This window comes from Myotis lucifugus, unplaced genomic scaffold, assembly GCF_000147115.1.
Source record: "Myotis lucifugus unplaced genomic scaffold, Myoluc2.0 scaffold_108, whole genome shotgun sequence".
In the NCBI taxonomy this organism is placed as follows: Eukaryota; Metazoa; Chordata; class Mammalia; order Chiroptera; family Vespertilionidae; genus Myotis; species Myotis lucifugus.
The window spans coordinates 1879229-1896360 of NW_005871156.1; the positions used below are offsets into that span (position 1 = coordinate 1879229).

Consider the following 17132-nt stretch of genomic DNA (forward strand, 5'->3'; position numbering starts at 1 on the left):
GAAATTCACAACCAACAGGTTAGCATAACAAAGGTAGCTGCTATTAAATGAATGCCCACTTCTATGCCAAGTACTCTACCGGCTATTTTTCAGCCAGCCTCACTTATTGTGGTCCTTACAAGAAATCCATAGGGGGAAGTTCACTATTGTCTCCATCTGAAAACACCAATAAACTCATGCTCAGAAAAGTAAGCAGTTGTCTCAAGGTGACAGAGCAGGAAAGAGGTAGAACCAGAAAAGAAGGGAGAGATCTTACCAGGGTACTGCTGCCTCCCATCAGCCTGAGGACCATTTGACACACACAATGCTAACCCAACAGTAGGCTGGTAAAAAAGCAATCCGTACTCAAACATGTTTGAGAAATTGTACATTACAGTCTCAGCTTAGTGACTCGCCTTTAAATGAACAAATTCAAGTTCTGCAGCAGACAGTCTTATTGTAGCGGTGTTTAATCTTGTGTTTCCCAAATTTATTTAACCACAGAATTCTTTTTGAGCAATGTCTATTAACATTCTTGTTATAGGTTGAATTGTATTCCCCCTCCAAAGAAGTCCTAACCCCCAGTACCTTATAAAGTGATCTTATTTGGAAATAGGATTTTGGGGGATGAAGTTAGTTTAGCTAAAATGAGGTCATACTGGAGGAGGTGGGCCCTTAATCCAATATGACTAATGCCCTTATTAGAAGAGGAGTGAAACACAGAGAGCAGACAGCCACATGACACAGAGGCAGTGATTGGAGTGATACATCTTTAAGCCCAGGAATGCCGAGGATCACCTGCAAGCACCAGAACCTAGAAGAAGCAAGCAAGAGTCTCCCCTAGAACAGTCATAGAGAACATGGCCCTGCCAGCACCTGGATTGCAGACTTCTAACCCCCAGAACTGTAAGACAATAAACTTCTGCTGGTTTTAGCTATGCAGTTGGTGGTACTCTGTTACAGAAGCCACAGGAAACAAGTAGAAATCTGTAAAACTAGTATTCTATGCAGCAAATTTTGAGAATGTTTATCTGGCCATGTGAAAATGGGCGGGTTCTTTAATCCTTCTGTGCCTCAGTTTTCTCATTTGTAAGATGGGGATGATAACATCTATTCAATGGGGTCATTCTGAAGTTTAAATAAGGTGATATTTGTAAATGTTTAGAAAAGTGTCTGGGACATTTAGTAAGTGCCCGTAAATGTTAGTGATTTCTCATTTTCAAAGAGTCTTCATTATTCTGGGGCTGATCCATGTTTTTAAATATATGTACTAGTATATTTTTTATTTCAGAGAGGAAGGAAGAGGGAGAGAGAGATAGAAACAGCAATGATGAGAGAATCTTTAATTGGTTGCCTCCTGCACGCCCTCTACTGGGGATCAAGCCCACAATCCAGGCATGTGTCCTTGACCATAATTGAACCGTGACCTGTTTCATAGGTTGACAATCAACCACTGAGCCACATTTTTAGAAAACATGAAAAGAATTACTTAAAACAGAGATGCACCGAAACATACATTTTCACATATCCAGGGGCTATATTTTAGTTTTAAGGTACCAAACATCAGTTCATGGGATACTTACAAACTAAGGTAATCATCAAACAAATTGACAGGGAAATTTTCTTTGCATAAATTGTGGGGCTGATTCTTTTCAATGATAAGTTCAACAAAGATTATAGAAGTAATCATAGGACTAGATTTTTGACTAGTTCCCTCTCCTCATTATATTAGCAGTTTTTGGCTGCAATCAATAAAAACCAACTCTGACTAAGATAAGCAAATAGGAATTCACTAGAAGAGTGTGGAATGGCTAACTTATTCAAAGAAAAAATACTCAGGTCTGTGTGTGTGTGTGTGTGTGTGTGTGTGTGTGTGTGTGTGTTTTAATCTATATGTTGAAAGTATTACATATGTCCCCTCCCCACCCCAACCTCCTCCAGCCTGGCCCCGCCCTATGCCCCAGGCCTTCACCACCCTATTGTCTGTATCCAAGGTTTATGCATATATGCATACAAAGAGGACTCAGGTCTTTGAAAGGACAGAAATCAGGGCAGCTGTGGTGTTCCAGGAAGCAAGAACTAGTACATGGTGTCTTTGAAACACAAACTAAAAGAATTTCAATGGTTTCCAGGCTCTACAATAAGTTCCAGGGACCCCACCTTTGATGGGACTAGACTGCCTCAGTGCTTCCCTCTCAGCTACCTGGACAGTGCCTGATGGAGGAGGGCTCATCCTCCAAAGTAAAATCAGGGCACTTTTAATAGTGGAAGAGTGAAAGGCCCTGCATAGGCAAAACCCCAGGAAATTCAGGGGCAGGAAGATCTGTTCTTGAGGGTTTTTTTCCTAACAGCCTCCTGACTCACTCTCCTCCTTTCTTCCAACTCTGTATCTAACCAGCAGTCACTGCCCCTCTATGTTTCACTTTTCATTTTAGGCTAATGTAGTGTCAACATAAAAAAAAACCATTGAAACCTGTAAAGAATTTTTGTAAGTTTATTTGAGCCAAACTGTCCACATATGCCAGGAAGCAGAACCTCAATGAATTGAGATAATGCTCCGGAGATTGGCGGATTACATCTGTATTTATACATTGCAATCAAAGGAAAGGGACATAGGTGGGTTACATGAAATCCATTGGTTATAGACTAGAGAGGTGGGAGAAAGCAAAGCAGGGAAACCCCTGGGATTGGATAAAAAGTAAAATGATGGACACATACTTAGGTGGGTGCAGGAACAATTAACACGATAATGAAGGAACTTGTGGTATCTGTCCTGGCGCCCAGCATATTTGGTTGTGCCCCAAGCGGTCCAGAAAAAGGGAAGTTACAAGTTACCCAGACATTTCAAGGGTATGTTATTATAGATGCAAAAAGACAGGCTCAGTTAAGGTAAAGGTTGACCTTGTCAGTGAAGATACCGGCCTAGGATGTAACAACCCACCATAACTGCTTTTAGTTAAAGTTTAATTTCAGACCATCCTTTGTGGTTACTTTAGGTCTCTGAGTTTGCAAGACTGACATTCAGGCCTCCCCTGAGCTTGTCAGGGTAGCAAGTGGCCCCTTTCGTCCACAGAAGGATTATGTAAAACTATATAGATGGCTCACCATCCACTTTTCATTGCACCAACATTAGTTGAAAGTTATTAGAAAGCTTGGGGGTATAGGAGTGAAAAAAATAAAAATTAGATGGCACCTGAGCAAAACAGAAACCAAAGTAAGGGATGGTTATTCTGTCTTCATTGAAACAAGTATTTTGCATTGTCTGTATTTTTACAGGCCATGGAAACAGTTCATAGATTTACCAAGTCTCGTTTCATGGCTAAATTTACCTCGTTTTGTTTAATTGGCCAAGTGGCTTCCAAACTGTAATGTTTTCTCTCTTTGCCCGAATATGACCAGAGGTCGTAAAGAATCCTTACTCCAAAATATCACATTTCTAGGATGCCTACGGTATAAAAGCAACCCCCTGTATTCTGAATAATTTATTTCAAGAAATATGTTTTGAATGCTGACTATGTGCCAAGCCCTGGACTAGGTAAAATGTCTTGCCACCAAGTAGCTTAAATGTGTTTATCAGCTGAACATTATCAGGGATGGATTAGAGGTGACACTCCTGCTTCTCCTCAAGCCTCGGGTCATCATGCCTGCTTAGCAACACCTAGTGGTCAGTAGAAGGAACTGTCTGAATGAGTGACATATTTAGGACTTTTATGAGTTGAAGCAAATGCTCTTCCCTTCTGTCACATCCCATCTCCAGATCAGATAGATAATTAGAATCTCTTTGAATATCTATTTATTTATTTATGTGTGTCTAGGCTTACTTCTTTAAACCTCTTTCTGTTCTACTTCTAATTCTCCACAATGGATCAATACTTTGGAAACATTCTTGTAGTACATTTTATTGGTGTAAGGAAAAGTTAAGACTTTGGAATAAGCAAAAAAAAAAAAGATTACTGTATGTCTCCAATGGGAAATTAGGCTTCATTTACAGCACACATTTACAGGTGATTTGATTTGATTCTATGGAGTTTGTGTTTTTCCTTATATTTGAATTATTTTACAGCTTTGTAAATTCTCTTTGATGGATACTCAACAGACTCCAGTCCACTCTACTACCCCACCCAATTCCACCCCCCCCACACACACACACACAGAAAAAAAAAGGTTTTGCCCATTCGTAAATTGATTTTAACATTCTTTCACTCCATATAAACTTGTCTTTGACTTCTCCTCCATTGTATTCTATGTGAGTTGTGATTTTATTTTTAGAATATAATAAAAAGCATTCGATAGAAATAAGTGGAAAAAGCAGGACATAAACCAGTTGGAGACTTTATGTGCTGATTCTTTAACAGCACACACAGGTCTTTGATTAGGCTGAAAAGGTTGTCAGTCCTGTGATGATCTAGGTGTTGTGAAATTGTCAAGTTTTTAGTAAGATCATGTTTAATAATGGTCCATGAATATTTCACTAGTAACAGGTATAGAGTGCTGGAGATTTTATGGTATCATTTTGGTGTCTAATTAACAGATAAATGGCATCTACGGGTGCCAAAGTGTCCCCTGCTTTGGTGTAGCTTTAGCACACTGAAGGCTCCAGAAGACTAAGCACAGCTTTTCAGGGTGCTGTCCCATCAGCACTTCTGCTGGGAGCAGCACCTTCACGTGGGCTCTGCAGCAAGACACGTGCTCCTAGGGCAGACATCAGCACTCTAAGTGTCAGGCATCCGCGGCCTAGATGCCCCCGACCTCAGGAGGCATCATCACCTGCTATGGTGATGGTCAACAGGAGAAATCCACAGTGACCGATAGGACCGTGTCCATGAGTCCCCCGAGACATCTCCTGCAGAATCAACAAAATACAAAGGGAACCAGAAACGGGGCCAGAGCTCCCACCACAGAAGGTATGTGCAGAGCAATAGGATGTGCAACTGCTGTAGGGAGGTAAGACTTCTCCCCAGACTTGCAGGGCTGGGCCGCACAGGTTCTATATCTACATTGTAGTCACTGGATACCAAGGGTATCTTCAATCTTCAACTTGTTCAGTCCAGTTCTTTCCTAAAATGGGCCTCTGAAGATACAACTGCTTGGAATTCCAGTTGTCACCCATCCTTCTTACATTTCCTGCCCACGTCTAGGTGAGCTAAGTGGCATCACGTGTAGCTGAGGTCACTGCAGAGAGTTTTAAATAAGCTATTTAAAAGCTACTGATATCATCAGCTCAGAGCTGTTATTCCTAAATCAGCACAACGTATTCTCCGCAGCAGCAAATGTCCTTGCTGATTCCCGCCAGACTGCTCAGGACACAGTGGGGGACCAGAGCTGGGGGAGGTACCAGGAGCACAGCGAGATCACAGGCCCTCTAGCAGCCAACCTACCATAAAAGGTGAAAGGAATTGTTTCCCAAAAGGAATTTAAACCAAATGAAATATCAGATCATAATTTGGTTCTGAAAGTATTTAAACACTTTAGTGTTTAGAAACGTGTATATTTCATTCTGATTCAAACAGACTTCTCATTTCTTTAAAAGACACTTTAGTTCTTATATAGGGGAAAAAGTTAAATTTGGGGTTTATTTTAATATTTGCTAAATAACTCTTGGAGGGGAAGCTGGGCCAGATAACACCTTTCCAATACCTCCATTCTGCAATTCTACGAAATGAATAGGATTCAGTCACATTTGGTTTGTTTGTTTGTTTTTTTATATAGTTGGGTCTTTTTCAAGGTAGTTCCCAGGATATTGAGAGCAATAACAGGCTTAGTGGGTTTGGCTCAGTGAATGGAGCGTCAGTCTGTGGACCAAAGGATCCCGGGTTTGATTCTGGTCAAGGGTTCCGGGCAAGGGCCTGTACCTCGGTTGCAGGCTCTTTCCCGGCCCCACCCTGGTCAAGCGCTTGTGGGAGGCAACCAATTGATGTGTTTCTCGCACATGAATATTTCTTTCTGTCTTTCCCTCTCTCTTCCACTCTCTCTGAAAATCAATGGAAAAATATCCTAGGATGAGGATTTAAAAACAACAACTCTCTGTCTTAATGCAGAAATGAAACATGGAAAAAATACACACAGATATTTAAAATTCTCAGATGAATATCCTTTAAGCAGTCCTCCATGTAAATCATCTTTTATCACAGTTGAGCAACACAAAGTTTGAGGTTGTAGTCTTTAGCAAAGACCAAAAGTGTGTATATCCTAGGTTACCAATTAAAGCAGGTAGATAAGTTCTGAAATATTATCAAGTTGTTATTCAATAAATCATGGTGGTGTAATGGATAGCATATGGAAAAAAACAAATTTTAGATTCTACATCTCACACCTTGTATCAACATTAACTCCAGATTATTAATAAATTTAAATATTAAAAATGATATCAGGAAAGTCCTATCAGGAAACATGAGATAAAATTATTTTTATAATCCCAGAATGGAGATGTCATAAAAAACTAATAGTTTAAATTCCATAAAGGTAAAAAATAGTGTATTAGAAAAACACCACAAAGCAAAAAGATAAATTTCAAATTGAAATAAAATATTTATTACATATTTCAGGCCAAAGGCTTATTTTTTAATGCAATGAGAATTTATACAAGGAAATACAATCACAACAAAAGAAAACGGGTAAAGGACATGAATTAACAGTTCTCAGGAAAGGGGGTTAAATGATTCTTAAAGTTATGATAAATGTGTAAACCCATTCATAATAAAAGGAATCACAAAGGAATGATGAGATTCTATTCTTTACATATCAGATGGCTCAGACTCCAAACTTATGCACCCTATGTTGACAAAGGTGTAGGTAGGAAACAGGCACATTGTTGGTGGGAGTATAAAGCTGAGCAAACTCTACAGAAGAAAATTTGACTATATTTATCAAAATTACAAAAAGCACATGTTCTTTGACCCAGCAAATCTGCTCCTGAGCAAGAATCCTATGGCTATACTTACCTGTGTACGAATGATAAATATACAAGGACTCCCCTCGCTGTGGTATAAAGGAGCATCTTCCGTCATCTCTAGTTCTTTATCCTTATTGGTCGTCACAGCATTTACCAGTACTGTCCTTAGGACATACTTGCTTGTTTTGTCTGTCTCCCCTGAAGAGAGTGCATGTATGTGAGTAAAGGGAGAGCAGCAGTTCCGCTTGGGGAGGTAATTCTGGGTTTGCCTTCTCACAGCACCACTTCCTTGCATAAATGTGGACTATTGCATACCACAAATTGGTTACATGTCTTGCTTACTGGGAGAGCAATGAATTGGCACGCACACCTTGGGTCTACATAACTAGCATCATATAAAGTGACAGGTACAAAAATAGAACAGTACGTTCTCTGTTTCAAGGTGAATCCGATATACCTTGACCTCATTCATGAAAACTATGTTTGCACTCCCTGTGTGAAGTTGCTGGATCACCAATGGGAACAAAGATGTTTTGCATGCTGTTTTCCTCAACCTGTTTATGTCTATAGAGTAAACTTAGCGCTAGACTCAGTCCCATTGGGTCCTACTAATTGGATTTTGAGTCTGAACCTGTAACTACTGCTGATGTCAGGGCAATGCACCCAAAAGACAGGCTGCATCCCCAGCATCTAGAATGGGCCTGGCATTTATTAGGAGCTCTACAAATAATATTAAATGATAAATGAATGGGTGCATGTATATTGTTAAGTGAGAAAGAGCAAGGTGCACAACGGTAGCACTGCATGTTACCATTTGTGTAAGATAATATTGCTTCTATTTGCTTCTATTCTAACTCTGATAGAATGCACAAGTAATTCGCACCTCAATAGATGAATATATCATTTCTGTATTGGTGATTATAGAATTTATTTTTAAAGCTAGAACACAGATCTTTCTTGGAAAACAATTATGGGCTGCTCTATCATACATGTAAATATAAAAATGATTAATCAAAGTTGAATATCATGAGTTTTTTATATCGCAATAATGATTTTGAACTGGAAAATTATTAAAGCAGGCATTAATGGGATATCTTCATTATCTATTTGCTTTCAGAAGTATAGTGTTCTAAGGGGCATGCCACACACACACACACACACACACACACACACACACACACACAGGCCCTGAATAGGAACAGAAGCTGGGAGTAACTGGGAGTGGTGTGCAGTAGATAAATCAGGTGTCAAACAACATAGAATCTCAAGAATAGAGAGGTTGGAAAATAATATAGCCTAAAGTACTTATTCCAGTCCTCTCAGGTCTCACAGTTCTATATTGCCTGAGTTTCACTGTTTGAAAATAGCTGTTATGTAAGCTTTGTTCATTTCGCTAGTTGTTTATCACAAAATGGAAATTCTTGTTGCTGTTAAGCTTTCATGCAAGGAAAAAGCACAAGTCAATTTTATTCTTCAGAACTTATCAAAGAAAAATAGGGTATATCCAAGGTCAATTTAAATTGCACTGTGGTCATTTTAAACACACACAAACAACAACAATTCTTACCTTTTAGAGGTTCTGTTAAAATCTTTATGCCCATGGACACAGACAACAATGTAATAAGGGCGGGGGAGGGAGGGACGGGGGACGGGAATGAGTGGAGGGGGAAAATGGGGGACATCTATTATAGTGTCAACAATAAAAAATATTTATGGATCCAGTGACATAATTTCTGGGATGTGTGGCAAAAAAATACAGGTGAGGATGAAATATATGTATATTTTGATGTATATACAAAGATATATATATGTATATATATATATGTATATATATGCCATGAATTCATAATTATTGAAGTTGGGTGATGAGTACTAAAAATAATTTCTAGTAAATTTTTTACTAAATTAAAAAAGGATAACTTACTAAATTTAATTTACTAAACATTTTTTTATAGTAAAAGGTTTTCTGAAATCAATTCTAAGAATCTGTTTTAATGCCCACTTCTGCCGTGTCAACTCAGATGATCTGAGAGCAGATGTTTGAAAGCAGAAAGGGAAGAACATGGAGGCATGTGGCACAGAAAAACACTGAAGGGAAAGGAAACTGAAAAGCCAACGGCAATCTTCAACTGCTGCATCTTATCAGCTCAGATGACTGCCTCCCTCATCACCCGGATACCAGGACCTGGCGCCACGCCAAGCTGACGGTGGGTTCTGCACTTACCATGTGGCTGAGAGGTGGCAGAAACTCTGCCCAACACATGTAACTGCTGCCGTGACTGCTTGGTCCTTATTTTAGAGAGTGAGATTTCACAAAATCGCAGAAACAATCTGTCCTATCACTAAGGCCTGCTAAATAGAACCTGGATCACCATGGTAACAGCAAAGGCAGGCAGTGGGGGAGAGATGTGTTCTTTGTCAGAGCAACAGAAAAGCAGGTGAAAAGGAAAAGTCAGAGAAAGCATTCTATCCATCCCTCAGGATCCAGCTCAGACTCTGTCTCCTCTCAATCCCCAGGGCCTCCTCTAGCTAGCTATGTTTATAAAAAACCTAGTCTATGCATCCAAGGCAGGAAAAATTCTCTCCATTTTGTAGAATCTTTTATATCGTAAAAGGGAAAAGTGAGGATCAGAGAGACTAAGAAGCTCTCTATAATCTAATAAGTGCCATAGCTAAGAGTGAAACAGGTCCACCTAGTGTCCAGGCCCACGTTCTCTTACCTCTGGTCCTGCATTTAGCATTTGCGAGTGCTCATTCAGGCATTATCCATGTAAACCTGCGTGTCATCACTTGTAAACACATGGACAACATCATAAAGGCAAAGGTAAACACGAAAATAATTTTTAAGCATTTAAAGGTCCAGAGTGTTTTTGAGAATGCATATTTAATCCCGTCTCCCAAATTTCAACCAAATAAGAACATAAATCTCTTTCTGTTATGGAAACCTGAGAAGAGGCGCATAATCAAAGAGCTGCTTTAGGGATGGACCAAACAAGCAATATTCTAGGACAGCCGTGGGCAAACTACGGCCCGCGGGCCGGATCCGGCCCGTTTGAAATGAATAAAACTAAAAAAAAAAAAAAGACCGTACCCTTTTATGTAATGATGTTTACTTTGAATTTATATTAGTTCACACAAACACTCCATCCATGCTTTTGTTCCGGCCCTCCGGTCCAGTTTAAGAACCCATTGTGGCCCTCGAGTCAAAAAGTTTGCCCACCCCTGTTCTAGGACATCAATCTATGTATCTAAATATAATTAGATAAATAACAATTATACTGTTCAGTTCAGGTGTCTTCATACAACTCTTCAAATAAGCAGTGAAATGTAAAGCAACCTTATTCTTGTTCAATGGCTATAATAAATTCTGAATTTAAACATTTTTAAATGTAGTGCAGAAAAGGATATTTATTATCTCGTATTTGTTTCTAAAGAAGGTGTGTGGTTTTTGTTGTTGTTACTGTTATTTTGGGATATTGTTTATTCAGGAATTTTTATGTTTTGTTGAACACAAATACAATGTTATCTTCAATGCAGCTGCCTTGTCAGACTCGAAGACAGAAATGAAGGGGGCTCTGGTCAAGAGGCTGCTGCTGGAATAGAACATCCACCGCATCTACCACTGCAGCTGAGGAATTCTAGCTATATGTTAGTCTTTGCATCATAATTCATTCAAGAATTAAAATCCTAAAAGGACCCAGGCCTCAGATGTTATACAAAAACTAACTCAATAGCTCTAAATGTAAAAACAAACCTGGAAAAACTTGCAGAAAAACTCATTGAAACCCTAGGTTAGGAAAAGGTTTTTATTTTTTAGATGGACTTCATGATAATCACTTTCCGTTTTCCTTTGTAATTTAAATGCATACATGGAAGAGTATCTCTATCCATATAGTAATTTTGCTCATTCCTCACATTTTTTAACTGTGGTAAAGACATGTAACATACAAATTTCCATCTTGATTATTTTTAAGTGCACAGCTCAATAGTATTAAATACATTCACATTGTTGTGAACAGCACTCCAGAACTTGTCATCTTGCAAACTGAAACTTTACACCCATTAAACAACTCCCATATCCCCCTTCACCCATCCCTCTGTACCTGTCATACTTTCTGTTTCTATAAATGAAATCATATAATATTTGTCTTTTTGCAACTAGCTTATTGCTCACATACTATAATGTCCTCAAGTTTCATCTATGTTGTCAAATGTGTCAGAATTTTCTTCCTTTTTAAGGCCAAATAATATCCTTCCCCCCCCCTTTTTTTTGGTCTGGAATATTTTTTATTTTATTTTATTATTTTACTTTATTTTATTTTTATTTTCTTTATTGATTAAGGTATTACATATGTGTCCTTATCACCCCATTGCCCCCCCCCCGACCCCCCTCCAACTCATGCCCTCAACCCCCTGGTGTCTGTGTCCATTGGTTAGGCTTATATGCATGCATACAAGTCCTTTGGTTGATCTCTTCCCCTTACCCCCACCCTCCCCTACCTTCCCTCTGAGGTTTGATGGTCAGATCGATGCTTCTCTGTCTCTGGATTTGTTTTTGTTCATCAGTTTATGTTGTTCATTACATTCCATAAATGAGTGAGATCATGTGATATTTATCTTTCTCTGACTGGCTTATTTCGCTTAGCATAATGCTCTCCAGTTCCATCCATGCTGTTGCAAATGGTAAGAATTCCTTCTTTTTTTATCCCTTTTAATGAATATACCACATGTTATTTGTCTGTTTGTCAATGAACATTTGGGTTGCTTTCACCTTTTGGCTATTGTGAATAATGCTGCTATGAACATTATTGTACAATTGTCTCTTCAAGATGCTGCTTTCAGTATATATATATATATATATATATATATATATATATATATATTATAAGTAATATTGCTGGACCATATGGTAATTCTATTTTTTTTTTTTAGGAAGCACCATGCTGTTTTCCATAGTGACTGCACCATTGTACATTCCCACCAACAATACACAAGAGTTCCAATTTTTCACATCCTCACCAACCCTTGTTATTTTCTGTGGTGTTGTTTTTCATACCGACCATCATATTGGATGTGAGGTGATGCCTCATTATGATTTTGATTTGCAATTCCCTAATGATTAGTAATGTTGAGCATCTTTCCGTGTGCTTGTTGGTCATTTATATATTTTCTCTGGAGAAATGTCTATTTGAGTCCTTTGTCAATTTTTTAATAGTTATTTGGCTTTTTGTTGTTGAATGGTAGAAATTAGTTATACATTTTGGGTATTAACCCTTACCAGATATAGGATTTACAAATAGTTTCTCCCATTCCATAGGTTGCCTTTTTACACTATTGACAGTGCCCTTTGATGAAGAGAAGTTTTTAATTTTGATGTAGTTCAATTTATCTATTTTTACTTTTTAGCCTGTGCTTTTGGTATTACATCCAAGAAATCATTGCCAAACCCAATGTCATAAAGCTTCCCCCCATGTTTTCTTCTAAGATTTGTATACTTTTAGGCTTTTCATTTAAATCTTTGATCCATTTTCAGTTTTTATTGTTGTTGCTGTTTTGCATGTGGATACCAGTATTTCCAACACTATTTGTTGCAAAGGCTGTCCTTTCGGCCACTGAAGGGTCTTTGCACCTTTGTTGAAATCTTTTGATCATCTATGCAAGCGTTTATTTGGGGGCTCTATTCTATTTCATTTGTCTATATATCTCCCTTTATTGCCAACACCAAACGGTTTTGATTATTGTTGCTTAATTTTACTTGTTTTAGAACTATAAGAAATTCTATTATTTGTTGTTGTTTTTTAATAATCACATGAGGATATTTTCCCATTGATTTTTAGAAAGAGTGGAAGAGAGAGGGAAAGACAGAGAGAAATATCGATGCACACGCCCGAACCAAGGCCCAGGCAGGGAGGAGCCCACAACCAAGGTACATGCCCTTGGCCAGAATTGTACATGCTCTATCCCCTGAGCAAAACTGACTGGGGCCTATTTGTATTCTTTTTTTTTTTTTCATGTGACTTTAAATTTTTTTTTCTTTTTTTTAACTGATTTCAGTGAGGAAGAGAGAGGGAGAGAGAGATAGAAACATCAATGGTGGGAGGGAATCATTGGCTGCTTTCTGCACACCTCCTGCTGGGGAACTGAGCCTGCAACCCCAGCATGTGCCCTAGATCAGAATCTGAACCCTTGACCCTGCAGTCCGCAGGCTGACATTCTATCCACTGAGTCAAGCCAGCTAGGGCTATTACTTGTATTCTTGAGGACCTTATTTCTTTTGTTTAGTATTGAGAGATGCATTTATATTATTTCATATAGCTTTAAATGGTTCATTTTCATTAAAATAGTATTCTGTTGTCTAAAATGTATCCATTTGTTCCTTGCGCAATAATTCCAGCGGTTCTCTCTTGTCTTCAGAGCCAGCGGCCCTCCCGTGTGCTGAACTGCTAGGAAGGCCCGTCCGTGAGATCTTAAGAGCTTGAAACTGTTGTCCCCCTTCGACTCTCACCAGGGGGAAAAATAGTTGAAGCTGATCGCCCAGGAAAGCTCTTCATTGGTGGCCTCAATACAGAAACAAATGAGAAAACCCTTGGCGCAGTATTTGGGAAATATAGGCAAAGAGTAGAAATACTCTTGAATAAAGATCATGAAGCCCTAGCTGGTTTGGCTCAGTGGATAGAGCGTCAGCCTTCGGACTGAAGGGTCCTAGGTTCCATTCTGGTCAAGGGCACATGCCAGGGTTGTGGGCTCGGTCCCCAATGTGAGGCGTGCAGGAGGCAGCCGATCAATGATTCTCTCTCATCATCGATGTTTTTATCTCTCTCTCCCTCTCCCTTCCTCTCTGAAATCAATTAAAAATTTAAAAATAAATAAATAAAGATCTTGAAACCAACAAATTGAGAGGATTTGCTTTTGTCACCTTTGAAAGCAGCCAGAGCCATGAATGGAAAGTCCTCAGATGGAAGCCATGAAGGTAGAACAAGCCATTAATCCATCATTTGAAAGTAGTAGAAGTGGGCCACCTCCCCCTCCAAGAAGCAGAGGCCCTCCAAGAGGTCTTAGAGGAGGCAGGGGAGGAAGTGGAGGGACCAGGGGACCTCAGTCACATGGAGGGCACATGGATGATAGTGACTATTCCATGATTTTTAATATGAGTTCTTCCAGGGTACCACTTCCAGGAAAAAGAGGACCACCACGGAGAAGTAAGGGTTCTCCTCCGAAAGATCTGCTCCTTGCCCTAGCTGGTTTAGCTCAGTGGATAGAGCGTTGGCCTGCAGACTAAAGGATCCCAGGTTCGATTCCAGGTCAGGGCACATGCCTGGTTTCTGGCTCGATCCCCCCAGTGTCGGGCATGCAGGAGGCAGCTGATCCATGATTCTATCTCATCATTGGTGTTTCTATCTCTCTCACCTCTTCCTTCTATGAAATTAATTTAAAAATATGTATTTTTTTTAAAAGTAATTTCACTTAAAAAAAAAATTCTGCTCCTTCAAGACCAGATCCCAGCAACAGTGGAATGGGAAGAAGGGCTCCCCATCACGTGGAAGAGATGGTAATGAAGGCCCACCTCGAAGGCACCCCGCCTTCTGGTACAGATGTTTATTTGTTCCCAAGAGAGGATAGATATTCTACTAAAGACAGCTATTCACACAGAGATTATCCAAATTCTCGTGATACAAGAGATTATGCGCCACCACTGAGAGATTATACTTATCATGATTATGGTCATTCCAGTTCACGTGATGACTATCCATCAAGAGGCTATAGCGATAGAGATGGCTACGGTTGTGATCATGACTATTCAGATCATTCAAGTGGTGGTTCCTGCAGGGATCCACATGACAGGTATGGTAACTCACATGGTGCTCCACCTACAGGAGGGTCCCATCATTTTACGGTGGAAAGCAGTCGCTGTGATGACTACAGCAGCTGTGGTGGAAGTTGAGACAGTTACTTAAGCAGCCGAAGTGATCTCTACTCACATGGTCATGATCGGGTTGGCAGATAAAACAGAGGGCTTCCCCCTTCAATGGAAAGGGGCAGGGGGACCCTCCTCCACCTGATTCCTACAGCATTTCAAGCTACCCAGCACCAACTGGTGGTGGCCCTGCAGGAAGCTGATCTGACAGAAGGGGAGGCAGAAGCAGATATTAAAAACAAAACTTTGCAGCAAAATCCCTGTTCAACGAAACAAACAAAACGTGGAACTTATCTGTCATAACCACCCTAGGGCTACTAAAAGAAAAAATTTGTTACCTTTCTAAAATTTCCTGTTAAGTTCCCCTTCCATAATTTTTATGTCCTTGTGAGGAAAAAAGTAAAACATGCTTAATCTTATGACATTGCTTTCAACAAGCAAATATTAAATGTGTTAAGGCTTGACTTGTGTACTAGTGTTGTAATTTTCCAAGTAAAAGTGTCCCTAAAGGCAAGCATTCTAAGATCTACAAACATCAAGCCATCTAAAATGGAGAGATGAATCCCTCTGCCTATACAAACAAGCTAGGCCGTAACCGATTTGGCTCAGTGGATAGAGCGTCGGCCTGGGGACTGAAGGGTCCCAGGTTTGATTCCGGTCAAGGGCATGTACCTTGGTTGTGGGCACATCCCCAGTGGGGGGTGTGCAGGAGGCAGCTGATCGATGTTTCTGACTCTCTATTCCCTCTCCCTTCTTCTCTGTAAAAAATCAATAAAATATATTTAAAAAAAAAAACAAGCTAGCTATTAGAGGGTGGTCGGGGTATGCTACTCATAGGACCTCAGGCTGTCTTCAAACTGAAATCTCAAAATGTCCTCAGTATGAAAAACCTGAGACCAGATGCTTATGTAAAGAAAGTGCTATTTGGTCGGCCTGCGGACCCAAGGATCCCGGGTTCGATTTCGGTCAAGGGCATGTACCTTGGATGTGGGCTCTTCCCTGCCTGGTCCCTGGTCGTGGCATGTGCAAGAGGCAACCAATCGATGTCTTTCTCTCACATTGATATTTCTCTCTGTCTTTCCCTCTCTCTTCTATTCTCTCTAAAAATCAATGGAAAAATATCCTCGGGTGATATATAAGCAATGTAATAAAAATTGTGTTTTATGTAGGTTCTAGTTGTTTTGTAAGAGGAGACTATGTGGTCTACTGTCATGCCAAAAGCAGAAGTCATTTTTCGGTAGGTTGGTAAGGCATTACGGTCTTGCTTGAGAACAATAAATGGAAATTACTCCACTAACCAAACCAGGCTTTTGTTTTTTGGGTTTTTTGTTGTTGGTTGGTTGTTTTTTTAAATAAGGTAGATGAGAGCTGGGTTATCTTCAGTTGAGGACAAAAGCTAAACCTGGACCACAGAGAGGATCTGTAGCAATTTGGAAAGAGAAAGAGGCAACTGGAAAGAGGAACAAACTCTACTGCATGAGTTTGATTAAGTTTCTGCTGTTTGGTGAGAAATGTGAATAACAAACTAACCACAGATATGTCTGTCCATTGTAAAAAAAAAAAAAAGTGAATTTGGATCTACTTTGGAAGATCAGGGGTCCAAGGTGCCTGACTAGTGATATGAAATGGAGAGAATAGGTTACCCTGGGGGCGAGGTTCTTGTTTTCCCAGTTTGCCCCTGGCTAGGCATCTGGAGCTTTCCGTCCCAGTAGGTTTCTATACCTGTCCCTGGCCCATCATTCTTGCTCTGGGGGTCTCAAGGTCTTCAGCCCTCCCTCAAGGATTTTTGGCACTGAATCCTTTCAGGATAAAATTCTGAGTTTGGCTCTGAGGTAGGTGAGAGTGAGAGCTAGGATCTATTACCTATACTAGGTAATATCTGGAGAATGGAACTTACATGATATTATTATTTTGGTCTCTTACAGAAATCTTCACTTGGTTAAGATGGAATATAAGTCTCTTAGTTTTTACAGTATGCTAATATAAACATTCATTTGAAGAACAGTCTGTCTTTTGCAAAACCACACTTTAAGATATCTATTAAATTACTCCCTGTACCTTGAACAAGAACCCACACACATACAAAAATTCCTCCTTAAATTCAGTGCCAGAAAAGAAACCTTGTCTCTTTAGAAAAATATGTTTGCTTATTTTTTTTTATCAGACTAAATAATCCATATATTTCCTGTCTCAATTTTTTTCCCTTAAGTCCCCGCAAAAGTCAGATCTAAATTGAGTAAGGTCAGTTGTAACCGGTGCGTGGTCTCATTTCTATCTCTGATCCTGTTTGTAAAAATAGTTTGATTATTCTTTCATTTCATAGCCTAAAAGTAATACATATTCACG

The 17132-nt window shown here is 39.6% G+C and overlaps 1 pseudogene; it reads left to right on the forward strand.

Annotated features, from left to right (window-relative positions):
* The first annotated feature begins 4717 nt into the window (after positions 1 to 4717).
* LOC102428491 lies at positions 4718 to 14826 on the forward strand (annotated as a pseudogene).
* The last annotated feature ends 2306 nt before the right edge of the window (positions 14827 to 17132 follow it).